A 27,429-nucleotide genomic window follows, 5' to 3' on the forward strand; every position below is an offset into this window, starting at 1 on the left:
AAAAACTTTTGAAGGGAAATGATTTTTTTTACAGCTTAAGAAAAAAACAATCCCTAGAATAATAGAACTGTCAATTCAAGTACAAACAGAATTACCTCACATCTCAAAATTTATATTAGACTCCCAATTACGCAGTACCTCCTTCTCTAAATTCAGAAGGCACAATGAGTCTGATACTGTTTTTATTCATGAAAGATTCCCTTTAATGTCTCATCTACAGACAACACACCAACTTTTGCTTGAATAATACATACAGAGCTCTGGTGCACAGCTGCAGGCCTCAGAGTCAGAGTTAGCACACTGCCTTTCAATGATACAGATTGTCACAGGGCAAACTGTGTGCAGACCAAAGTCACCGAAGTCGGATAAAACTTCTAGTGAAGACAATGTCCTGTGTTAGCAGGGGTGCTGAAATGACAGTCACTAAGATTTAACAGATTCAATGTAATCACTTCACGGAAATAAGAAAATATGAAATTTCATGATTTTACAGATGGAAAGTCTTTAACAACATAAACATTTAGGATTTTCACATCCCTCTCTAGAGTTGCACACATTGTACATATCAGTGAAAACAAGCGTTTAAATTAATTTAAATTTGTAAGAATTGGACTAACGATCCCTAGAATTTACATATGTTACAAAGTCTAAGTTCCTCTAGAGTTAAAAACAATAGCCACAATGCTAAAAGGAAAGTACAGCCCAGCATGGTGGGACATTCTTATAATACAAGTGACCCAGGAGACTGAGGCAGGAGATTTGCACGTTAGAGGTTAGCCTAGGCAATTCAGCAAGATCCTGTCTCAAAACAAAAAATAAAAAGGTGTTTGGTGGTAGAGCACACCTGGGTTCAATCCTCAGTACCAAAAAAAGAAAGTATGAATCACAATTCAAAACAAAGAAAACAACAAACAGAGGAAAGCATTCTATCAAATACCACAAAGAGGGGCTGGGGTCATGGCTCAGTGGTACAGCAGTTACCCAGCATGTGTAAGGCACTGGATTCGATTTTCAGCACTGCATATAAATAAATAAAATAAAGATTCACTGACAACTAAAAAAAATTTTTTTTTAAATACCACAAGGAAATGCCTTAAAAATATTGTTAAAGATAGCCACCATTCTGATGGAGTAAAGAAAGAAAAGTCCACAATGTCCTCTACTCAAGAACAAACTCATCAAGACTCCAAATGACACTTCCAGCTTCACCCACCTCAAAGTCCAGAAACCACTGTAGTCAGTCCCATTGGTTGGCAAGCGACGCGAATTCTAACAGATCTGAGTCACCCACTCCCCCGCAGTAAGAGGTCATCCTCTATCAGGAAGCCCACTCTGCAAGTTCCCTTGTTCATCTCCCAGGCTGCCATGACCATGACCCACCATAAAGGTGATTTTCCAATCTCAGCAGCCTACCGACCCTTCTCGGTACTCCCCAAATCAAAACTCCCACCGGCCTCAACCTAATCCCAAGAAGCCAACACTACTCACTCCAGTGTCGAGTTCCCTGCGTAAGAAACCACTCTTCGCCCCGGTGCATCAGCGGAGGTTCAGTTCTTTGCTAAACTCTCCTTCCTGTGCCCAGCTGAGCTCCTGCCTTTCCAGGAACTAGTCATCAGTTACCCCTGAGACGCTAAACTCTCCTTGCCTCTTCTCCCTCAGTCCGAACCCAGTCTGCCAAATTCTCAGACTTCAGGAGGAGGTATGGAGGAGAGGCATCCCTATGAGCTTCAGGGACCATGCACACTGATGCCCTCCAACACAACCCACCCCCCATCCACCCCGCAATGGTCAGCCTCCGGGGCGCCAGTATCAAGCGCCAAGAGCACACAGCCATTACAGTTAAGTCTTGGTGGCTCTACGATTCCCTTGTCAGACTACAAAATCCCCAAATACCAAGTCAACGAGGCCCCGAACCGAGACCTAGACCCCCACCAAGCCTCCAGTCACTGGAAGTTTCCCAGGTCGAAGCCGGTGCCCCGAAGGCCCAGGCCACCAGGACGGTTTCGGTGCCCCAGGCCGCTGCACGCAGGGGCCCGGGCCGCGTCTCCACGCTGTCCCCATTGTTGCGGGTCCCAGAGGCCCGGCGGGGAGCCGGGGGCCAGCACCGGCTCTCACCTCCCGTGCCACGGATCCGGGCCGCGCCGGACCGGGCAAGGCCGTAGGACCTCACGCTCCGCCGCGCCCGCCTGGACGGTGTTTACAGCAGCGGGGGCGGGGGCAGCGGCAGAGGCGGGAAGCAGCCGGCCAGGCCCGGGCGCCGCGGGCTGGCGCTGGCCGAGCGTCGGTCTTCTCCGGCGGCGGCGCTCGCAGCCTCCGCTCGCGGTCCGCGCCAGAAAGCGTCCCCCTCCCGGCCCGTGCGCCGGGCCACCCGGACGGGAACACGCGCCGCCGACAGGAAAGTTCCGCTGTGAGCAGATCCGAGACAGTTCTTTCTCTTAGCAGGATGTATAGAGATTCTTCCCTGGATAAAGCCGTTATCTATTACTGAGGACCGTTTCAAGAGTGAATGTGCTACAGAAATCCCAGGCAGATTCCGGCCTGTTTCCAGAAATGGTTGCAACGGAATAGGATTGCATCCGCCAGCCACCAACAAAGCACACTGATCGCTTAATGCCTCAACTGAGCCTTGGTTCCTCCTCATTCCTCAGTCAGGGATAGACTCAGAGGCTTATAAAGAATGATGGGATGATACAAGTGCAAGGAGCAGAGGTATGGAGCTCCACATTGGGATACGGTCACTGCTAATGCTGCCAACGACGATTGCTTCTCTCCAACAGAGGTTGCTCTCAGCTCTAGAGGGCCCCTGAAATTGTATATGTGCACCATTCAACTGTCACTTTTTTCCCCTTCACCCTCACCTGCCGTTCCGTTTCCTGTTGGCTGAAGCTGCCTTCAGAATTACCTGGAAGAGAAGGAGAGGCAAAAAGGGTCTTTCTTGATCACTGACACACAAACGGAGATTAAGGATGTAAGATTTTCTCCCTAAAATTAGAAATTTACAGCGCCCTGTGGGCTTCAGTTACCAATAAGAGTGTATTGTCAGAGCTCTTCACTTTAGCCCCAGGCCCTCTTTTTCCTCCCAAGAATTGAATATTGGTGAAATGATGAAAAAAATACCTAGTGAATTTTTTTTAAGGTTTTGTGTCCCTCACGAAATTAAGAATATAAAAATTCCCTTCTCATCCTCACCTCTATTCTCTTCTGGACCTTCAGACCTTTGGATACCAGATGTGGTTATTTTTCCAAAAAAATTCGGTCATAAAAACACAAGTGTTTTCTCAAACTGTGAGAATTTAGATCTATAGAAAGTGCTCCAAAAGTATCACAGTTTTCACACGTTCTCAAATTTTCCATTCTCACTTATTCACTTGGCTTCTGAGATTGAGAAATATTACCTTGCTATCCTTCTCCCTTGTCTCAAGCGACTTTCCAGAAAAACTCTGATATCAGTCAATTGCACCTGAATGAAATTTTATCACTAGCACACATATACATACCTGGATTTTCATTTAGGTTATCTTCTGGAAGTAATGAAAGTAATACCAGTCTAAAGGTATTTTTGTATCCTTCTAAACACAGCAGATTGAAGAATTAGAAAACAGTACCCTGAAGTCTCTAGAGGAGCCAGGTGCAGTGGTTCATGCCTATAATCTTCAAACCTCCTCTTCAGGCTGAGGCAGGAGAATTACCTATTCAAGGCCAGTCTGGGCAACTTAGTAAGATCCCATCTCAAGATTTAAAAAAAAAAATGGGGGGGCAGGGGATGATTGGAGTTGTAGCTCAGTGGTAGAGTGCCCTTGGGTTCAAACTCCAGTAAGTGGTAATGAAGTCTCCAGAGGCTCTCTCTCAAATAAAAAGAACTTCATCCTAGTCCCTTAGTGGGCAAAGTATTTCTCAAAAACTGATTTAATTCTCTTAGCTGCCTGAGGCAAGCTCATCACTCTGACTTCTCCCTGCTATAAATCTTGCGTTTGCATTTTCCCCAGTTTACCTCTTAACTGAGGAAACCCTGGATAACCACGTGAGGTAAATTTGGCCTTAAGAGTTGAAATAGGTTCATGTTAGAGCTACAAAGATGACCAAAGAGGAGGAGAAAGAGAACAGTGAGGCTGGTTAGAGACTTCAGAAAGGAATCTTCCTGTCCGTTCTCCCTTCCCCAAATGAAAACTCAAGGCACAACCTTCAAAGACATGCATACTGCCAGGTATGGTGGCACATGCCTATAATCCCAGAGATTTGGGAGGCTGAGACAGAAGGATCAAAAGTTCAAAGCAGGAACCCTGTCTCAAAAAATTAGAAGAACTGGGGATGTGGCTCACTGGTAAAGTTCCTCTGGTTTTGATCTCTAGTGTTGCCAAAAATTCAGTCCTTGTTCCCAGTGCCAATCCAATAATGAGGACACGGTTTTGAGAAAAAGGAGAAAGAAGTTTTATTGCTTTGCTAGCAGAGGAGAAACACAGGAGGTTGTAATTCTGCCCATCAGCAGGAACAAGAGGCTTTTATAGAGGTGATTCAAAGGCTACATTCCATGTGTTGTCTGTTGGAGGTGTAATTCTCTTTTGTTAATTTGGGGAATAATTTCTGAGATCTTCTGGTACCATTCCCAAACTCTGGATTACTTTGTTCCTATGGTGGGTTTGTACCCAAGGACAGGTAAATCTGCCTAAAATCAGGAAGAAAGGTAATCCTATTTCCCCTGAGATTAGGGAGGGGGAGAGATTAGGGAGGAGCAAGGAGAGATGAAGAAAAAGAAACATGTCCATTTAAAAAATAAGTTGCAGTGGCAGAGCAGCAAGGGTTATATTCAAATCATAAAGTGGACCACTGTTACACTAGTACCACCAAAATAAAAATAAAAACATCCATAGTTACCTTTCTCCCCTGTCACTGAAGTTGGAACTACAAGAGTCAGGGGTGGTTCCCCTGGTGGTGAAATCCCCTTCCAGTCCCTCCTCCAACATGCCATTGCCCTTCACTGCTTCCTTGCCCTTCTAAAATTTCACTATTTGAGTGATGTTATACACCCATGACCATTTTGGGGTTTCATGGCATCCCCAAATTTACTTGTAGGAAAATGGTTTTTATTAGGGAGAAAACCTTAAAATGAGTTACATATATACTTGCCCATCAATGGACCCACCTTCAAGTGAGATTAAAAGATCGGAGAACTTCATGCTAGAGTTAGGTAAGACTCATCAGTGGCTTGCTTTAGCTAATCAGAAACTAGACCTTCATCACCATGAACTCGTACCTGGGAAAATATCCTCTTCCTTTCACCTGTCATATTCCATGTTAGCTAACTCAATCCTGTCTCTACAAGCCAAGCTTCTTGTCCACTCCCACTTCTAAAGGCCAAAGCCATGATTGAGAATTTTTTCTTTCTGTACTTGGGATTGAATCCTGCTCAGCCTCCCAAGTAATTACAATTACAAACATGCAACACCATGGACCGACATTCTTGAGAATTCTTTTAAACTCTGCATAGTTCCCTTGGCATCCAGATTATAATTTCCTGGGAGACTTCTTTTTTTGTACTGGGAGATGAAGCCAGGGGGGGATCCAGATTATAATCTCCTGGGAGACTTTTTTTTTTTTTTTTAACTGGGGGATGAAACCAGGGGCACTCTACCACTGGGCTACATACTAACCCTTTTTATTTTTTGGTACAGGGTCATGCTAAATTGTCAAAGCTGGTCTCAAACTTGCCATCCTCTTGCCTCAGCCTTCCAAATGCTGGGATTACAGGTGTGTGCCACCACTCCTAGCCTCTTAGAAAACCTTTTTTAAAATCTACCCCAGTATGTGCATATTTGGTGCACCATAAAATTCCCCACTCAGCAACTATTTACTGGGTAGTGCTGTTGTACTGGGCACTGTGTTGAATACTGACAATAACACTTGCCAACATGACTGTAAGCATTTTGCAGTTATTAATTTGTTTAATCCTCACATCAACATTGTGAAGGGTGTACTGTCCCACTTCAAAGACAAAAACCAAGGTAGTGCCCCTAATCCTAGAGATTAAAGAAGCTAAGGCAGGAGTATTACAAGTTCAAGACCAGCCTCAGCAATTTAGCAAGACTCAAAATAAAAAATAAAAAGGTCTTGGAATGAAGCTCAGTGGTAAAGCAATCCTGGGTTCAATCCCCAGTACTCTGTGTGTGTGTGTGTGTGTGTGTGTGTGTGTATACCAAAGTTGAATTTGGAGAAGTCCAATCTGTGAACTGCAACTAATAAAAATGTATCCCACATAAATATTCATTCAGCAGACATTTATTGTTCCCCAATTGTATTTCTTTTTTTTCTTTTTTTTTTTTTTTTTTTTTTTTTTTTTTGCGGTACTGGGGATCGAACTCAGGGCAAGCACTCTACCAGCTGAGCTATCTCCCCAGCCCCCAATTGTATTTCTTCTCCTTTTTTCTTTTGTTTTATTATCTCATTATTAACACAATTGTGTTTCAGATGCTGATCTGCCTGGGGAGTACAGTTCTGATGGGAGAGAACAGGTCTCTGTCTCTCTGTAGAGTATATTCTGAACAGGGAAGACAGAGTACAAGATTTTTTTTTCCCCTAGCACTAGGAATTGAACCCAACAGTTCTTTACTGCAGATTTATTTTTATTTGTTTGTTTGTTTATTTGTTTATGTACCAGGGATTGAACCCAGGGGAGCTCATCCACTGAGCCACATCCCCAACCCTTTTTATTTTTTTTAATTTTGAGACAGGATCTTGCTAAATTGCTTAGGACCTTGCTAAGTTGCTGAGGCTGGCTTTGAATTTACAATCCTTTTGCCTCAACCTCCCAAGTCACTGGAATTACAGGAATGTACCACCATGCCCCACAACTTTTTTTTTTAATTTTGAGACAGGGTCTTTCTATATTGCTGAGGGTCTCATTAAGTTGCTGAGGCTGACTTGAACTTGCACCCCTCCTGTTTCAGCCTCCTGAGTTGCTGGGATTAAAAGCATGTGCCAACACACTGGGATAAAATTTCAAATTTTAATAAATGCTGAAAAGAAACTGAAACAGAACTGTATGAGACAGACACCACTGGGTGAAGGAATGCATTGGGTAGGAACATCCCAATGAGGTGACCTTGAAACTAAGAATGTTAGCACTGTGAAGGATCTTGGAAGAATCCTAGGCTGAGAGACCAGAGCTCACGGGTAGTGAGAGATGCAGTAATCACACTTAGGTAACTACCCTTACAGGATAGGAAAGTAGCTTCTTGCTCTACAACCAGAGTGTGTGGTTTTGGGGGGAATCACTGTCAGGGCTGGACTTGGGGAGGATGTGAAGAGACTGGTGATCAAATGTCCTAAGGAATCAGCACAGACATTGTAACTATAAATAAATGGTCATGTACATTTGACAAGTCAGTGGGCAAAGAAGCAGTAGTAAAAGAAAAATAACCTACAGAAAATAATTCCATTCGGTTTCATCATCTTCCTCTCAGAAGTCCCCTGTGACCACCTATTCAATTTAAAGTAGCTACCCAGAGCTGGATGCAATAGTGTGTACCTACAGTCAAGGCTGAGGCGGGAGGATCCTGAGTTCCAACATGGGCAACATAGTGGACACTGTGACAGAGAGAAAGAAAGAAGAAAGAAGGAAAGAAAGAAAGAAGAGAAGAGAGATAAAGGAGGGAGGGAGGGAGGGAGAGAGAGAGAGACAGAAAGTCCAGCCTTGACAGTGATTCCCCCCAAAACCACACAGTCTGGTTGTAGAGCAAGAAGCTACTTTCCTACCCTGTAAGGGTAGTTACCTAAGTGTGATTACTGCATCTCTCACTACCCCTGAGCTCTGGTCTCCCAGTCTAGGATTCTTCCAAGATCCTTCACAGTGCTACCCATCACATTAACCTATTTTATCTGCGGATCACTTAATGCTATCTTATATTTTCTTTATCTGTTTATTATCTCTCTCCCGTCATGAGATTGTAAAGTTCAGGGAAAAAGGAACTTATCCATCTTTCCAAGTTCCCCAAAACCTAGAACAGGTACAGAAGAGCTCAATAATTATGCTTAATAAATATGAGTTTATCTTGGCCCCACCACTGAGAGAGGTCTGTGAGGTATTATAAATGAAAGGGAAGTATAGGGGATCCCTTGAAGCTTTAGCATGACTGACAGATCCTACTTGGATTGAGTGAGGTTATTTCTCCAAGGATAGTACAAATCATGGACCATGGGAAAATGGGGGGCCTCAATGGTATAAGTTTGGGATGCACAGTACAATGGAAGAAGACTTGCTAAAGAAGGTTCTTTAAGTATGAAGAGGGCTTGAACAGCAAGACAGCATGAGAAAAGGTATGGCTATAGAAAAGACAATAAAGAAGCAGTCTCAGTTGAAGATTTCTGGGTTTGACTGAGAAGACTGGGATGTGCCAGGTGGCTCCCAACAGCTCTCAGTAGCCACTCCAAAGTCACTTTAGCAGCAAAGTGTTGGTTTTCATGATAAAATAGTCAGCAAATTAGGAAATAAGGGAACCTCTTAAATATAACAAAAGGCATTCATATAAAGTCAACAGCTAACATCATACTCAAAGGTACAATACTAAAAATTTTGAAAGTTTTCTCTTTAAGACCAGGAATAAAATAAGATGTCTTTTCACCACTGCTTTTGAACATGGTACTGCAAGTCCTAGCCAGAACAATTAGGCAAGAAAAAGAAATATAAGAAAGCCTGTAATCCCAGAGGCTCAGAAGACTGAGGCAGGAGGATGGCAAATTCAAAGCCAGCCAGCCTCAGCAACTTACCGAGACCCTAATCTAAATTTTAAAAAAATATATATTTTTACATATATAAATTAAAAATATATATTTTTTAAAGGAAACAAAAAGGGGGGCTGGAGAGATGGTTCATTGGTTAAGCACCCCTGGGTTCAATCCCCAATATCCCCCCCACAAAAAAAAAGCTCAAAAAAGAAATTAAACTGAGTGCAATGGCAAATACCTATAATCCCAGCAACTCGGGAAGCTGAAGCAGGAGGATTGTGAGTTCAAGGCCAACCTCAGCAATTTAGGTCCTAAGCAACTTAGTGAGACTTTGTCTCAAAATAAAAAATAAAAAGGGCTTAGAGGGCTGGGACTGTGGCTCCTGTGGTAGAATGCTTGCCTAGCATATGTGAGGCACTGGTTCAGTTCTTAACACTGTATATAAATTAATTAATTAAAATAAAATAAAGGTCCATCAATGACTTAAAAAAAACAAATAAATAAAAATTAAAAGGGCTTGGGCCATAGCTCAGTGAACCCCTGGGTTCAATCCCCAGTACCAAAAAAATAAATAAAAATAAAGAAATTAAGAAAACAGTTCCATTTGTACCTGCATCAAAAAAACAACAAAAAAACCTTTAAAATAAACTTTATTAAGGAGACAACTATAAGATATTATTGAAATAAGACACATGCTCATCAACTGGAAGACTTAATATTGTTAAGGTTTCAATGCTGCTGGATGTGGTGGCACATGCCTATAATCCCAGCAACTCAGGAGGCTGAAACAGGAGGATCACCAATCTCAGCAACTTCGGCATGTTGGCCAAATGATTTTTAAGAAGAGTGCTAAAATTACTCAATGGGGAAAGGACAATCTTTTGAACCAGTGGTGCAGGAAAAATAGGATCTTGAAAGCAAAAGAATGCATATGGCCTGAATGGTGATCACACCTGTAATTCCAGCTACCAGGGAGGCTGAGGCAAAAGAATTGTTAAGTTCAAGACCAGTCTCAGCAAGACCCTGTCTCAAAAAATAAAAATGGCTCATGATGTAGCTCAGTGGTAGAGTGCTTCATGTGTGAGGCACTGGATTATATCCCCAGTACTGTTAAAACAAGTAAAGAACACAAAGCCCATATCATAAGGGATTGATATTTAGAATATATACAACTATAGCAACAAAAATAGACACAATTCAAATTATATCATATACAAATATTAACTAAAAAAAATTTCTTTGGTACCAGGGATTGAATCCAGAGATATAACCACTGAACCACATCCCCAGCGCTTTTTTTTTTTTTTTTATCTTGAGACAGGGTCTTGTTAAGTTGCGTAGTGCCTCCCTAAGTTGCAGAGGTTGGCTTTTAACTTGTGAAATTAACTCAAAGACCTAAATGTAAGATCTAAAACTATAAAACACTTAGAAGAAAACAGAGTGAAAGGCTTCATTGCATTGGATTTAGCAATGATTTCTTAGATGTCACCACAAAAGCATAAGCACAACAAAAAAATATAAACCAAGTTCATGTTTTCTCTCACATGTGGAATATAAAAACAAAGAAAAAGACTACATGAATCTTTATTTACTTATATGTGGTGCTGAGAATCAAACCCAGTGTATCACACATGCTAGGCAAGTGCTCTACCCCTGAGCCACAACCCCAGCTAAGACTACATGAAACTAGAAGGGGGAAAGTACTAGGGGGATGAGGGAAGGGATGGCAAGAGAAGGTATTAGAGGTGGATAAAAATCAAAGTATATTATATGCTTGTATGGAAATGTCATAAATAAAAGAGATTGAGTTGGCTGGGCTTGATGATTACCAGGTACACATTACCTGTTTGTTTGTTTGTTTGATTGATTTTTGATAAGTGAGCAGGAATGGTCCCTACTTATGGGGCTCTAAAGTCTGGAGAGAATCTAGGATTTTTAGGAAGTTCTATAATTCCCTCCAAGCCATGCAAGTTCTTCCTCAAGGATATCAGAGAAATCAGCACTTCTCATATGCTATGCAATCTAGTGCAAAATTCCCTTAACCTTTTTGAGTTAATTCTTCATCTATAAAATGGGAATAACATGCTTGTGGTGATGAGAAAGAAATGGGAAGATGGTGCTGTGGATGTGGCTCAATGATAAAACTTTGACTGCATATTTGAGGTCCAGGGTTCAATCCCCAACCTTACAAAAAAGGCAAAGGGAAATGGGAATAATGACTCAAACACTTCTTAAAACTGCCAAATGTATATACAGGTTTATTTAGAGAAAAATTAGTCAGTCTCTACACTTTTAATTCCACCATTTTTTTCTAGAGAGAATAGGGTCTGCATAGGTTAGCTGGGATTCCTGAGACTCAGCTGCACTTGTGCAATAATCTTGTGGAATTGTGTCTGATTGCTCCAGATGGGACCAGGTCAGTCAATCTCAGTAACCCAAAAGTCTAGTACAGGATTGGATTCAATGAGCATGTATTACAGAGAATATTAGGATTGCCACTGCCCACCCATGTGCCATAAAGGAATTGTTTCATCCAACAGACCCTGGGGATTTATTAAACAAACACAAAACCACATAGTCCCTGAGGCTCCTGGGTGAGGAAGGCACTCAAACATTATTAAAATACAGCCTTAAATCCTGTGAGAACAGAACTATCAGCAGAGGGTCCTAGGGAAAAAAATATTGGGCTCAGATACTCTAAGGAGTCTAATCCCCTTGATTGGCCTCTCCTCGTCCATTTCCAGGACACCCATAGCCATCACCCAAGGTGTTGTTAATCATTGAGTGCAAAGAAATGTAATTGCCCAATGTGAGATTGGACCACTTTTCCTGTTGCTACACCTATCCTCCCAGTTGGTAAACCTATTCCCCTATAATGCCCAGTTGTTATGTTTTCTATGATGCTTCCATGAACCCAAAGGCCAGTTCTTTTTCTGGGATTTCTTGACACTTTATTTCACAAATATTGGGCAGATTATTTTGTCCCTGGAGACAGAATTACACAATTTGGCCTTAAGGACTTATGTCCGCTGAGGAGGCAGACCCATAGCAGGTATTAGACCAGTAGTAGTTACACCTCTAAAAGAGGTAAGTACATAGTAAATACTCACTGAAGAAGCTGCCAGAGACACCTTTGGGAAATTTTTAGCCCATTTTCCCCTTTATAAAACTACCTACCCATCAAAGGGTGAGGCCTGGAGACTGTTTGTGTTATATGTCTTAACTACTGACAGCTGATTGGCCCAGAGAGCATACCTGATTACAGGTGAGCCAAATCAATTGCTATCCAAGGAATCTGGAATCAAATTTCAAAGACCCAGAGAGCTCTGAAGCATCCAGGCAGAGGGAAATTGGGCTGAGAGCCTTAGAGGGAGGGATGGAGGAAGGGAAAGATTATGGTTCCTGCCTGTTGAGTCTAAAATATACCCCAGTCTCTCCTTATGATCAGTTCCTAGTTTTGCTTAAGATCTTTTGGACTGATGTGGTGGCACATGCCTATAATCCAAGCACCTTGGGAGGCTGAGGCAGGAGGATTGCAAGTTTGAGGTCAGACTCAGCAACTTAGTGAAGCCCTAAGCTATTAGGGAGACCCTGTCTAAAAATTAAAATTTTTATTTTATTTTGGTACAGGGATGGAACCCAGGAGTGCTTAACCACTAACCTACCTCCCCAGACCTTTTAATTTTTTTGTTTTGAGACAGGGTCTCCCTAAGTTGCTTAGGGTCTCGCTAAGTGCTGAGGCCGGCCTCAAACTAGAGATCCTCCTGTCTCCTGCCCAGTTTGAAAATTTTTAAACTTTTAAAAAAGGGCTGGGGATATAGCTCAGTGATAGAGCACCCTTGGGTTCAAATCCTAGCAACAACAACAACAACCACACACACACACACACACACAAAAAAAAAAAAAAAAAAAAACCCAAAAAACAAAAACAAAAAAAAATTTTTTTCCTGTAAAAACTATTGTCTCAGACTGGGGAGATAGCTCAGTTGGTAGAGTGCTTGCTTTGCAAGCACAAGACCCTGGGTTCAATCCCCAGGACTGCAAAAAAAAAGAAAAACAACAACAACAACAACAAAAAAAACTATTGTCTCCCATGTAAGCATATCTGTGGTTTAAACACACAGATTTGCTGGGGTCTCAAAAAAACAAACAAACAAAAAACAGGGTTGGAGATGCAGCACAGTAGTAAAGTACCTCTGGGTCCAATCCCCAGTGCCCAAACAACAAAAACAGATTTGACTCTACAAAGACAGATTTGACTCTTTTTTTTTTTTAATTAAAATTTTTTTTAGTTGTAGATGGATATGATATCTTTTTTAAATTTTTTTTTTTACATGCTGCTGAGGATCAAACCCGATGCCTCACACATGCTAGGCAAGCATTCTACCACTGAGCTACAACCCCAGCCCCAGATTTGACTCTTAAAGAGTCATATGTCAACTGTCCTAGATATTCCAACTTTCTTAAGTAACCTTTGGGTTCTATGTCATGTTCACTTAGCCTTTATTATATTGTGTGGCTATCTACCCTAAGAACTTGTAAGCACAATAGGCCACAAAGCAACACTCAACAAATACAAAGAAATTGATATAATTCCTTGAATCTTATCAGATAATAAATGAAATTAGAAATCAACATGACTAAACCCTACAGAAACTACAAAACTGCATAGAGATTAAACAGTACACTTTTGAATGATGAATGGGTAAAAGAAGAAATCAAGGGAGAAATTGAAAAATTCTTAGATTCAAATGAGAATAGTGATACAACATATCAGAACCTCTGGGACACTATGAAGGCAGTTCTAAGAGGAAAGTTTATAATTATGAGTGGCTACATAAGCAAATCAAAAAAATCCCAAATAAATAACCAAATGATGCATCTCAAGACCCTTAGAAAATAAACAAACCAATTCTAAAACAAGTGGAAGGAAGAAAATAATTAAGATCAGAGATGAAATCAATGAAACAGAGAATTTAAAAAAAAACAAAGAATCAATGAAACGAGAGTTGGTTCTTTGAAAAGATAAACAAAATTGAAAAAAAGATAAACAATATTGATAAGCCCTTAGCCAACCTAACTAAAAGAAAAAGAGAGAAAATTCAAATTAATAAAAATTAGAGATGAAAAAGGAGAAGTCACTACTAACATCATAGAAATCCAGTGCATCATTAGGGACTATTTTGAAAATTTATAACCCAATAAATTGTAATATGTAGAAGAAATGGACACATTGCTAGACAAATACAATCTGCCAAAACTGAATCAAGAGGACATAGAAAACCTAAAAGACTAATACTAGCAATGAGATAGAAGCAGTAATAAAAAGATATCCAACAAAGAAAAGCCCAGGACCAGATGAATTCTCAGCTGAATTCTACCAAGCCTTTAAAGAATAACTAATGCCAATACTCCCCAAATTATTCCATGAAATAGAAAGGGATGGAACACTTCCAAATTCACTCTATGAAGCCAGTATCACACTCATACCAAAATCAGAACCCATCAAAGAAAGAAAAATACAGACCAATATCCCTGATGAACTTGGATACAAAATACTTAATAAAGTATTAGAAAATCCGGGCTGGGGTTGTAACTCAGTTGTAAAGTGCTTGCCTAGCATGTCTGAGGCACTAGGTTTGATCCTCAGCACCACATAAAAGTAAATATATATAATACACATATATATAAATGTATAAATAAAGGTATTGTGTCCATCTACAGCTAAAAACATTTTTTAAAAATATTAGGAAATCTTGTTCAACAGCATATTAAAAAGATTATACACCACAACCAAGTTGGTTTTATTCTAGAGATGCAAGGATGGCTTAATGTATGCAAATGAATAAATGTAACTCATCACATAAATAGAATTAGGAACAAAAACCACTTAGTCACTTCAATAGATGTAAAGAAGTCTTTTGACAAAATTTGGCACCTGTTCATGATTAAAACACTGAAGAAACTAGGAATAGAAAGGAAACTACCTCAACACATGAAGTTTACATATGAAAAAGCCAAAGCCAACCTCATAGTAAATGGGGAAGAACCAAAAGAATTTCCTTTAAACTCTATGACAAGACATAGATGTCCACTCTCACCACTCTGATTTAAAATAGTCTAGAAATTCTACCAAGAGCAATTAGGCAATAGAAGGAAATAAAAGGGATAAACATAGGAAAGGAAGAAGAAAGAAATTCCATTCACAATAGCCTAAAAAAAAAACTTTAGAAGTAAATCTAACCAAGAAGATGAAAGATCTCTACAATGAAAACTACAGAACTTTAAGAAAGAAATTGGGGCTGGGGTTGTGACTCAGTGGTAGAGCACTTGCCTAGCATATATGAGGCACTGGGTTCAATTCTCAGCATCACATATAAATAAATGAATTGAATAAAGGTCCATCAACTACTACAATTTTTTTTAAAAAAGAAAGAAATTGAAGAATACCTCAGAAATGGAAAGACTTACCATGTTCATGGAAAGGCAAAGTTAATATAATTAAAATGGCCATACTGCCAAAAGTGATATACAGATTTAGTGCAATCTCCAACAAAATACTGATGATATTTTTCACAGAACTAGATAAAACAGTCCTAAAATTCACTTGGAAAAACAAAAGACCTAGAAGAGCCAAAACAATTTTAAGCCAAAAATACAATGCTGGAGGGGCTGGAGTTGTAGCTCAGTGGTAGAGTGCTTGCCTAGTAGGTGTGAGGCACTGGGTTTTTTTTTTTTTTTTTTTTTTTCCTGGCTATAAGTTTATTTGAAAAAAAATAATCCTGTCCAACTTCACTGAGGTGGCTGACCACATCCATGACCAAATCCTCCTCTAAATTGGAATTCCGTTGCTGACCCAGCCCCAGCCTCGGTTTTCTTGTCAGTACCAGGGGGCACAGTACTCTGTCTGTAGGTGTCTCTGTCAGCTTCCCCTCTTGTGAGACTTGCAGGTTGCTCACCCTCCAGACCTTTGGGTAGAGGCCTGCCAGTTTCTGGTCGGCTACAGCGTAGAGTGGCAGGCACAATCTCAGGTGGCAGGTGGAGGTAATCGCGGAGATACTGGATGCCCTTGTTGTTAAGGTACCAGTAGAAATGTCTCCATGCAAACTGTTCCTTCACATAGCCTCCAGACTTGAGAGACTACATGGCCTTCATGACGTGAAGGTTGGGTACATTCTTATCTGCCAGCTCATGGCCTTCATGACGTGAAGGTTGGGTACATTCTTATCTGCTTGGGCATGTGGACATCCTTCTTGGCTACCATTACTCCCTCCTTAAAAAGGAGTTCATAAATGGCAATCCAATTCTTCTTGGGCATCAACATCGCGGAGGCTTTAGGGTCTGAGGCCGAGGCTGGAAAGTGAGGCACTGGGTTTGATCCTCAGCACCACATAAAAATAAATAAAATAAAGGCATTGTGTCCATCTACAACTAAAAAAATAACTAAAAAAACAATGCTGGAGGCATCACGATACCAGACTTCAAATTATACTACACAGCTATAGTGAAAAAAACTGCACAGGACTGGCATAAAAACAGACATATAGATCAATGGTCCAGAATAGAACAACTCAAAATGGATCAAAGACTTAGGAATTAAATCAGAAAATATGCAATTCTTAGAAGAAAATGTAGGCTCAACACTCTAGCATATAGGCACAGACAAGACTTTCTCAACAGGACTCCCAAACTTCAGGAAATAATGCCAAGAGTTAATAAATGGGATGGCATCAAATTAAAAATCTTCTGCACAGAAAAAAAAAAAAAAGACACAAAAAAACAATTAGGAATGTGAAGAGAGAATCTACAGAATGGGAGAAAATCTTTGATAGCTACTCCTCTGGCAGAAGATTAATATCTAGAATCTGTAAAGAACTCAAAAAACTTAAAACCAAAAATACCAAATAGCCCAGTGTGGTAACATGAAGTTGCTCACCCACAATCTACTGAGCTCACATGTGCGGGGGGCAGGGGCGGGGTGGTGAGTTTCATGACTTACCCCTGTGCCTCCAGGCCACCACCTGAATCAACCTGGTGGAGTTCAATACTGACTTCTCACCAATGATATCCAAGGTGAAGTGGGTGTTGCTTTTGGAGGCGGCAGGATACCTTACACCTGGTGGAGGTCCCCAAAGAGCCCATCAAGGGCTACTAACAACCAGACATTTCTGAGAAAGATGCACCACATGCTGGTTGAGGTGGACGTGCTTGAGGGCACCATGCAATGCCCGCGTCTGTTCCCCATCAGCCGCGGGATCCCCAACCCCAACGTGCTGCTGAATGATTAGGAAACTGAAACTTAATTGTGACAGGCACCAGTTTAACCTTTTGTGACCATGTGTATCTTTGTTGATATATATTTTGTTAGTTCTGCAGTGTGTAGCCACAGCCCCAGTGACACACTGACCACAGTGTTCCTGAGCTCCATAGTACATCTTTATTTTTTCTCATTAAAAAGAATCAAATAACCCAATCAATAAATGGGCAAATTAATTAAGCAGACAATTTTCATAAGAAATACAAAGGGACAACAAATATATGAAAAAATGTCAACATCATTAAATCAAACCTACAGTGAGATTTTATCTCACACCAGTCAGAATAACAGTCATCAAGAATACAAATAATAAGCCAGACATAGTGGTGTGTGCCTATAATCCCAGTGGCTTGGGAAGCTGAGGCAGGAGGATCACCAGTTCAAAGTCAGTCTCAGCAAAAGTCAGGTGCTAAGCAACTCAGTGAAACCCCTTCTCTAAATAAAATACAAAATAGTGCTGGGAATGTGGCTCAGTGGTGGAGTGCCCCTAAGTTCAATCCCTGTGCTCCCCCAGAAATTAATACACATAATAGTAAATTTTGAAGAGGATATGGAGAAAAAGGAACACTTTTACACTCTTGGTAGAATTGTAAATTAGTACAACCACTATGAAAATCAATATGGAGTTTTCTCAAAAGACTAGGCATGGAATCACCATATGACCCAGCTATACCACTTCTTAGTATTTATCCTGAAGAATTGAAGTCATCTATGACAGTGCTACATGCATACCCATGCTTATAGTACCACAAATTACAACAGCCAAACTACAGAACCACCCTAGGTGTCTATCAACTGATGAATGGATAAAGAAAATGTGGAATATATATACAATTGAGTTTTATTTAGCCATAAAGAAAAATGAAATTATGTCATTTGCAGGAAAATGGATGTTAAGTGAAATAAGTCAAACATAGAAGGTTAAGAATTACGTTTTCTCTCATACACAGAAGCCATAGAGGAAAAAGGAAAAGAAATATGGGGGTGTATCTCACAAAATTAAAGGAAAAGAAAAAAAGAAAATCAAAGGGAAGGCTGGGACTGTGGCTCATTGGTAAAGTGCTTTCCTCACATGTGTGAGGCACTGGGTTTGATTCTCAGCACCATATAAAAATAAATAAAATAAAGGTATTGTATCCATCTTAAAAAAAAAAAAGAAAATCAAGGGGGAGATCAGTAGAGACAAAGAAAGGGGTGGGAGATAGTGAGGTAGGGGGGAAGTGCTGGGGTGTGATATTGGCCAATTTATATTGTTATATTGTATATTGTGTGCATGGACAAATATGTAACAACAAATCCCAACAGTATGTCCAAATATGATGCACCAATAATAAAAAAAATGGAACTTGTAAGCATGAGACAGGACCCTGTTCCTTGCCCAGCACTTGAAACTCAATGAATAAAGGAAAGAATGAACAAATGAGTGACCAGCAGGAGAGAGATACACCTACATTTCTTAAGGAGGTGAAGAAAATTACATTTTGAGTTCTTCCCATTGTTCCATCCATTTCTCTTTCCTACTTTGTAGCCTGTCTTTCACCCTCAGGACCTACAGGATGTCTTCCCAGATTGTGCCTGGCCACCACATTGAAGGTCTGGGTCTCCAAGCTAGTTCCCCTTTCTCCTCATCTCCTTCTCGCCTGTGGAGAAGGAGGCAGAAAATGGGTTCACAAGGGGAGGCATGAGGCTGAGGAGGGCAGATAGGCAAAGGCCTTAGCTTGACTGCATAACTCAAAACTTATACAACATGGAAAGAAAACCAAACTAGAAAGTTGAAAAAATGAAAAATGGGGCTGGGGTTGTGACTCAGTGGCAGAGCACTTGTGTAGCGCATGTGAGGCACTGGGTTCCATCCTTAGCACCACATAAAAAATAAACAAAATAAAGGCATATTGTCCATCTACAACTAATTAACAAAATGAAAAATGAGTATGACTGGTTGGAGGAGCAGGGGGCAGATCAGGGAATGAAAGAAAAACCTGTTGAAGTTTGTGGGCAATCAGACCCCCTGCTCTAGCATCTCATATCCAAGGCCTCTAAGGAAGAGGTTAGGGTGCTTCCTTATCTCTCCTCAGGGCAAGTGTCCCAACAAGCCAGTGGGTGGCACCAGGCTGCTTTAGCCCGTCTGAGAATCAGATGCTGCCCTGAGAGGCAGCATAGCATCTTCTTTAGGTCACTGAGGGGGTAGGTAGGGGAATACCACAGGCCAAGCATTCTCTGGGTGCTGGATGAATGCTTACTCCATATGCCTCTTTTCTGGGCAAAAAGGAGGAACTATCTGGACTGTCCTAATAGCTGAGTAGTCTTAGATGTGTTACAGAACTTTTCAGAACCTCAGTTAACTCATCTGTTGACTAGATCATGATACTACTACCTTATGGGATTATTGAGAAAACATTTTTTTTATGGTACTGGAAATCAAACGCTGTTAGGGCCTCACACATGCTAGGTAAGTGCTCTACCACCGAGCTACATCCCTAACCGATGAGAACTCTTTGAAGAGTGAAGATAGGACTTGGCACAAAGTAAATGCTCAGTGATTGTCAGGTGTCTGAGCTGAAGCAGAATTCTGGCCCCATCAGAAATCTGTAATTGTCATCAGAGGCCTGGCTTCCAATACCACCAGTTAAGTGTCTTTCTGAGTTAGAGATAAAGCCTCTGATACTTCAGCATACTGAGACAAACAGCAGCAGGGGCCTGTTCTGGCCATTTCCTTCTCATGAGTGGTAGTTAAGAGGGAACCATGGGCCAGAAATGGCAATTAAAAAAAAAAAAACCCTACTTAGGAAGTTAAGGCAAGAGCATTGTTTGAGTTCAGGAGTTCAAGACCAGCTTGGGCAACATGGTGAGAACTTTTTTCTTTAAAAAAAAGAGTCAACTCACCTGGGCCGGCTTTGAACTCGTGATCCTCCTGTCTCAGTCTCTCAAGCTCCTGGGATTACAGGTGTGCACCACCACCCCTGGCTGTCTATCTTCCTTTCTTCCTTCCTCCCTCCCTTCCTCTCTAAATAGACTAATTTCCATAGTAGTTTTCTGTCCACAGCAGAATGATCCAGGTGGCACATGTAATTCTAGTGACTTGGGAGGCTGAGGCAGGAGGACTGCAAGTTTGAGGCCAGCCTCAACAATTTAGTGAGGCCTTAAGCAACTTAGTAAGACCCTGTTGTCTCAAAACAAAATATTAAAAAAAGGGAATAGAGATGTGGTTCCGTGGTAAAACCCTCCTGGGTTCAATCCCCAATACCAAAAAAAAAAAAAAAGTTAGGTACACAACAAAATTGATCAGAAAATGCAGAGTTCCCAAATACCCCTTCCCCACACACAAACAAGATCTCCTCATTATTAACATCAAGCACCGGAATGGTACATTTGTATCATCTTTAAAAAATTGTTTTTTCTTTATGGTGCTGGGGATCAAACCCAGGCCTTGGGGATACTAGGCAAGTGCTCTACTATTGAGCTACATTTCTAGCCCTCTGACATTTGTTACAATCAATGAACCTACATTGACAAAACACTATCACCCAAAGTTCATAGTGTATATTGGAGCTCAATCTTGGTGTTGCACTATAAATTTTGACAAATATATTATGACATGTATAGTTTTATTTTCCAGTACAATTTTATTTTTATCAAAATATGCACCTAGTTACCTGAAAATCAGAGTAGGAAAAAAAAGGCTTACATGAAAAACTGAGCATCTCTCTTTTCTGACCTCCCACTTTCCACCTCAGGTCCTGGTCCAAGGGGCAGAGTGGCATTTTCTTATGTAATCCTCAGCCATAGTAATAGCCACACTCTTGGCACTGAGGTAATGAACATCAAAGGGGACTTGGGACAAACAGCCTATTGGGGCCAAGTGACCAGATTAGCTGAACAAACCCTCTGCCTCAAGGGTCAATCAGGCACTGATAAAATCTTTGAAAGATATTTTTAAGCCAGGCTTGGTGGTACACACTCAGACTGAAAGTTTGAAGACAACCTGAACAATTTAGTGAGACTTTGTCTCAAAATAAAAAATAAAAATCGCTAAGAATTCAGCTCAGTAATAAAGCACCCTTGGGTTCCAACCCCAGTACCAAAAAACAAAACAAAAAACAAAAACAAAAACACAACCCCCAAAAACAAGATTTTTAAAAATACTCACTGGCTTCATTGTGGTACTGGGAATGGAACCCAGGGGCTCTCCACTACTGAGCCCTAACCTTTTTAATTGATTGATTGATTGATTGATCGATTGATTTTGGGGTACCAAGGATCAAACCCAGGGGCATTCAGTCACTGACCCACATCCCCAGTCCTTTTTTATTTTTTTATTTTTTTGATAGAGGGTCTTGCCAAGTTGCTTAGGGCCTTGCTAAGCCCCAAACAAGGCTGAGACTGACTTTGAACTGGTGATCCTTCTGCTTCAGCCTACCAAACCACTGGGATTACATGCACCACCACACCTGGTAGCCTTTTATTTTTTCATCTTGAAACAGGGTCTCATCAAGTTCACAAGACTGACCTCGAACTTTTGGTCCTCTTCCTCAGCCTCCCAAGTTGTTGGACCCAATGATACTTTCAGCAGTGTTTTGGGATGAGGCTTAGTTTGCCTCACAGAAAGGCTGCTGTAAGCCAGGCACAGTGGAGCACACCTGTAATCCTAGCTACTCAGGAGGCTGAGAAATGAGGGTTGTATGTTCAAGACCAGCCTGAGCAATAGAGCAAGACCCTGTCTCAAAATAAAATAAAAAGGGCCAGGGGTGGGGATGTAGCTTAGAGGTTGAATGCTTGCCTAACATGCCATAAACTTTGGGTTCAATCCCCAATATTTGTGGGGGTGGGGAGAGTTTCAGAAAGGTTGCTAGAATGTGGAGCTGCCTAGGCGGAGGGAGATTTGGGCTCTGGTTGGCTGAAGAACCCTGAAAAATTGCTCTCTTTTAGAATTTGAGGTCTTCATATGAAAAACAATGGGGTTGGATAGGAGTCCAGGCTACTGCTGCTGTGGCTGGGTCCTCCCTCTCCATGGAGGTCTCAAGGGATAGTCCCACAACCAAGGACCACAGCTCTACGCCCCAGCACATCTCACCTTTTGGCAATGACTGACACCTGAGAAACTGCCCCCATCTCCAGTTTTCTCATAGACCTCCCCTCACCTACTACAATCTAAGGCTGGTGCAGTGATTCCTTTAAGGTCCCATATTCAAGCATCCAAAGACTGCTTTTAAAGTCCTCTCTCCCAATAAGTCATGCCCACTTTTCCCTGGTTGTCCTCTGGTCCTGTGAGATGGCAGCCAGCTTTGTGACTTCACAAAAATCTATTTTGTGACAAGACTGATCCTGGTGAAACAGGAGCTGGGCAGAGGGGGCTCTCCCCAGGAACATCATGTAACTTTCCATAGAGACACCCCCACCTCTAAGGGAATGAAGAAGAGCTGCCCCGTGGTAAGTACCCAGGACACCCTCTATAACTAGAAATGCATTTCCTTGATGACTTTGGCTTCCAGGCTTTGTTGCCAGATATATCTCAAGAGATCCAGGCTCAAGGCAGGTTTCTGGAGGGGCAGGAGGTGATTATTCCAGGTGAGGGTGGTGGTGGATTCCTGACTTTCAAACTGGGGTTCAGACCAACTTCCTACCATTAGAAAAAGTCATTCTTCTCTAGGTCCATTTAAATGAAGAGAACTTATAGTGTGGGAATTGAATTTTCATCAGCCTCCACAGTTAGTTCCCACAGTATGTTCAAATGGATCAAGCCAGAGGTCCTTGAATCTCACAGAAAGGTCTTATAGCTATATATAAATATTGCTAAAAATCCAGGGATGCGTGGGAGCTTGAAGGCCAGTATAGACTGTCACTCAGTATCAGCTCCATTGTTTCCTTCCTGAGGAATCTGAGGCAAAAGAAACTGGGGATGCTTGCTTCTAAATTTCCCTGCACCCAAATCTTTAAACTGTACCTGGAGAATGGTCTCTGGGAAGGGGGGTCCCCAGGAGTTAGGAAGATAACTGCCTGCCTTACTAGGGGACCAGACAGGCCCAGGAAAAATCTTGAAGTCAGAATTTGACTGTTCCTGCTTTGTGCTGGATTTGTCCATTGTGAGGGTGGTCCAGCGCATATGATCTCAGGAAAACCCCCTCTGGCCTCTACTTTATGATATCACTATTCTTCCAGAGAACCAGGAAAGGTAAGAGTGTTCTACTCAAGGATTCCAAATGCGGACTTCCTTCCAGCAGGTTGGGAGGAGTGCCATGTTTTGTTTCACATTCAGGGGGCTCTTTGATCTTAATTACCCTTCACCCTTAATTAGCTGTAGCCTTTTCAAGAGTAAGGAGGCCTAGAGAAGATTCTCCTGCCTCCACTCTCTGGCTTACTCAGTTTTAGGTTCTCTATTGGGAAGTTGGACAGTTAGTCAAAAGTGGCTATTCTGGGCTGGGGTTGTGGCTCAATGGTAGAACGCTCATCTTGCATGTGTGAGGCACTGGATTTAATCCTCAGCACTACATAAAAATAAAAAAAAAATAAAAGTGACTATTCATTACTTTCCAGTGTTTCTGAAAATGTGCCCTAGAATTTTTCTTGTACGGAGCTTGTTTCTCACTTAAATGCAGAGAGCCAAGCCTAACTTGATGACACATCATGCTTGTAATCCCAGCAAATCAGGGGCTGAGGCAGGAGGATTGAAAGTCCAGACCAGTTTCGGCAACTTAAAAGACCCTCTTTCAGGGATAGTAGGAACATACCTGAACATTGTACAGGCTATTTATGCTAAGCCCATGGCCAATATCATTCTTAATGGAGAAAAACTGAAACCATTTCCTTTAAAAACCGGAACAAGACAGGGATGTCCTCTTTCACCACTTCTATTCAACGTTGTCCTCGAAACTCAAGCCAGAGCAATTAGGCAGACTAAAGAAATTAAAGGGATACGAATAGGAAAAGAGGAACTTAAGCTATCACTATTTGCTGATGACATGATTCTATATTTAGAGGATCCAAAAAACTCCTCCAGAAAACTCCTAGACCTCATCAATGAATTCACCAAAATAGCAGGCTATAAAATCAACACGCATAAATCTAAAGTTTTTTTATACCCAAGTGACGAAACAGCTGAAAGGGAAATGAGGAAAACAACTCCATTTGCAATAGCCTCAAAAAAAATAAAATACTTGGGAATCAATCTAACCAAAGAGGTAAAAGATCTCTACAATGAAAACTACAAAACACTGAAGAAAGAAATTGAGGAAGACCTTAGAAGATGGAAAAATCTCCCATGTTCTTGGTTAGGCAGAATTAATATTGTCAAAATGGCCATACTACCAAAAGTGCTATACAGATTCAATGCAATTCCAATTAAAATCCCAGTGACGTACCTTACAAGAAACAGAGCAAGCAATCATGAAATTCATCTGGAAGAATAAGAAACCCAGAATAGCTAAAGCAATCCTTAGCAGGAAGAATGAAACAGGGGGTATGGCAATACCAGAACTTCACCTCTACTACACAGCAACAGTAACAAAAACGGCATGGTAATGGCACCAAAATAGACAGGTAGATCAATGGTACAGAATAGAGGACACGGACACAAACCCAAATAAATACAATTTTCTCATACTAGACAAAGGTGCCAAAAATATGCAATGGACAGAGACCCTGCATCTTATAGAAGAAAAAGTAGGTCCAAATCTTCAACATGTTGGCTTAGGATCAGACTTCCTTAACAGGACTCGCATAGCACAAAAAATAAAAGCAAGAATCAATATCTGGGATAGATTCAAACTAAATAACTTTCTCTGAGCAAAGGAAACTATCAGCAATGCGAAGAGAGAGCCTACAGAGTGGGAGAATATCTTTGCCACTCATACTTCAGATAGAGCACTAATTTCCAGAATATATAAAGAACTCAAAAAACTCTACACCAAGAATACAAATAACTCAATCAACAAATGGGCTAAGGATATGAACAGACACTTCACAGAAGATCTGCAAGCAATCAACAAACATATGAAAAAATGTTCACCATCTTTAGTAAAAAGAGAAATGCAAATCAAAACTACCATAAGATTCCATGTCACCCCAATTAGAATGGCGACTATCAAGAACACAAGCAACGATAGGTGTTGGCGAGGATGTGGGGAAAAAGGTACACTCATACATTGCTGGTGGGGCTGCAAATTAGTGCAGCCACTCTGGAAAGCAGTGTGGAGATTCCTCAGAAAACTTGGAATAGACCCACCATTTGACCCAGCTATCCCACTCCTTGGCCTATACCCAAAGGACTTAAAATCAGCATACTATAGTGACGGAATCACATCAATGTTCATAGCTGCTCAATTCACAATAGCCAGACTGTGGAACCAACCTAGATGTCCTTCAATTGATGAATGGATAAAGAAACTGTGAGATACACACACACACACACACACACACACACACACACAATGGATATTACTCAGCTATAAAGAATATTAAAATTATGGCATTTGCAGGCAAACGGATGAAACTGGAGAATATCATGCTAAGTGAGATAAGCCAATCTCAAAAATCCAAAAGGCGAATGATCTCACTGATAAGTGGATGATGACACATAATGGGGGGTGGGAGGGGGGCAAGAATGGAGGAAGGAGGGACTGTATAGAGGGAAAGAGGAGGTGGGAGGGGTGGGGGGAAGGAAAAAATAACAGAATGAATCAAACATCATTACCCTATATAAATGTATGATTACGCAAATGGTATGCTGTTACTCCATGTACAAACAGAAACAACATGTATCCCATTTGTTTACAATAAAAATAAATTTTAAAAAATGAAAAAAAAAGACCCTATTTAAAAAAAAATGAGGGGTCAGTGGTGTAGATCAGTGGTAGAGTGCCCCTGGGTTCAATCCTCAGTACCCCCCCAACACAAATAAACTAAAAAAAAATTAAAAATGCAGAGAAACTGGGGCTGGAGATATAGCTCAGTTGGTAGAGTGCTTGCCTCTCAAGCACAAGACCCTAGGTTCAATCCCCAGCACCAAAAAAAAAAAAAATTGCTGAGCTTCTCCAGAAGGCAGCAATGGTCACAAAGCGAATCCATCCAGGGCTGAGATAGTACTAAAGAACTCCAATGGGTAAGTCAGAGACAAAGAACAATCAAAGTAGAAACAGCTATCACTTACCTAGCACTTACTGTATGTCAGGGACACGCTAAACACTTTACATTTAATTCTCATAATAGTTCTGGAAAAGAGATGCTATCCCCATTTTCCAGCTAGGGAAATTGAAGCTCAAGAGAAGTGAAGTAACAATAAGGTTCACAGCTGGTAAATGGGAACACCAGTAAGGAACCCAGGTCTCTCTGTCTCCAAAGCTGGACTTAATCATTGGGCTATCCATTTCCCTATACTCCAATAGAGTAAATGATACTATTTTCTCATCCTAGCCATCAGGGAGGGAGTTAGTGAAGGGCAAATGCCAGAAATTTGAACCCAATATCATTCAGATCATGTTTTTGGATAAGGAGTTTGACTGCTTAGACCTGGCTAATCTTTAATAAGACTCACTGGGAAGCAGCTGTTCTGATTTGCTTCTTACCATTTTGCAGATGATTAAAGTGAGGCCTTGGGGGCCAAAGGAGGGGAATCCATGGGGTCTGTGGCTGAGCAGTGTCTCTGAGGTAGGGTTGCCAGCTAAAATATAGATTCAGATAAAATTTAGTTTCAGATAAACAATAATTCATTTTATTACAAATATATTAAATATTGCATGGGGCTTCTCTCTCTGGCTGGGAACCTGGTACATGGGAACTGGGTAGAGATGAGAAGTTGAGGTCATGGCTTCATTTCTCACTTGAATCTCTGGCCTCTTTATGGGAAAAGGAGGGTGGAGGCTGACTTATGGAGACTGTAGCTGCTGCATCAACTGGAGGAGGTGGGGGTTTAAACTGTTATCTTTGTTCTTTTTTGGTACTTAGGATTGAATCTAGGGTTGCTTTACCACTGAGCAACATCCCCAGGCCTTTTGTTTTTTATTTTGAGACAGGGTCTCACTAAGTTGCTTAGGGCCTAAGTTGCTGAGGCTGGCCTTGAACTTTTGATCCTCCTGCCTCAGCCTCCTGAGTCACTGGTGTTACAGGCAAGCACTACTGTGCTGATCTTAAACTGTTGTCTTTTTGTAGCCTCAGTTGCTTTCTCTGTAATATGAGTGTAGTGGACATGAATGTAATTGATAGGAGTGGTCACTTTCCATATCTCTTGGGGAATGGGATAGTGTCACCACTACACATTTTTCTGGGAGAACTGCTGGGGCCCTCAGGCAGGGAAGGTTACTTGGTGAATGATTGGGATTTGTTTATACTGGGGCCCCCAGAACCTGGCAGCCCTGATTCTATTCTTGGTGACTCTCATAACACACCTGGACACTTGCAGTATT

General features: G+C 41.3%; 1 protein-coding gene and 2 pseudogenes across 3 annotated transcripts in view; 1 reads left to right on the forward strand and 2 right to left on the reverse strand.

Annotated features, from left to right (window-relative positions):
• Positions 1–2,308, reverse strand: part of Rad54l2 (RAD54 like 2) — a 143,774-nt gene extending 141,466 nt beyond the window's left edge. For all 3 annotated transcript variants that reach the window (XM_047564624.1, XM_047564623.1, XM_047564622.1), the window contains exon 1: positions 2,116–2,308. The gene's annotated coding sequence lies outside the window, so the exon portion shown is untranslated. The remainder of the gene's footprint in view (positions 1–2,115) is intronic.
• Positions 2,309–15,510: 13,202 nt separating this feature from the next.
• On the reverse strand, positions 15,511–16,042 carry LOC124992389 (40S ribosomal protein S10-like; annotated as a pseudogene).
• Positions 16,043–16,640: 598 nt separating this feature from the next.
• On the forward strand, positions 16,641–17,021 carry LOC124992390 (multifunctional methyltransferase subunit TRM112-like protein; annotated as a pseudogene).
• The last annotated feature ends 10,408 nt before the right edge of the window (positions 17,022–27,429 follow it).

The sequence above is a fragment of the Sciurus carolinensis genome, chromosome 9, assembly GCF_902686445.1.
Source record: "Sciurus carolinensis chromosome 9, mSciCar1.2, whole genome shotgun sequence".
Lineage (NCBI taxonomy): Eukaryota > Metazoa > Chordata > Mammalia > Rodentia > Sciuridae > Sciurus > Sciurus carolinensis.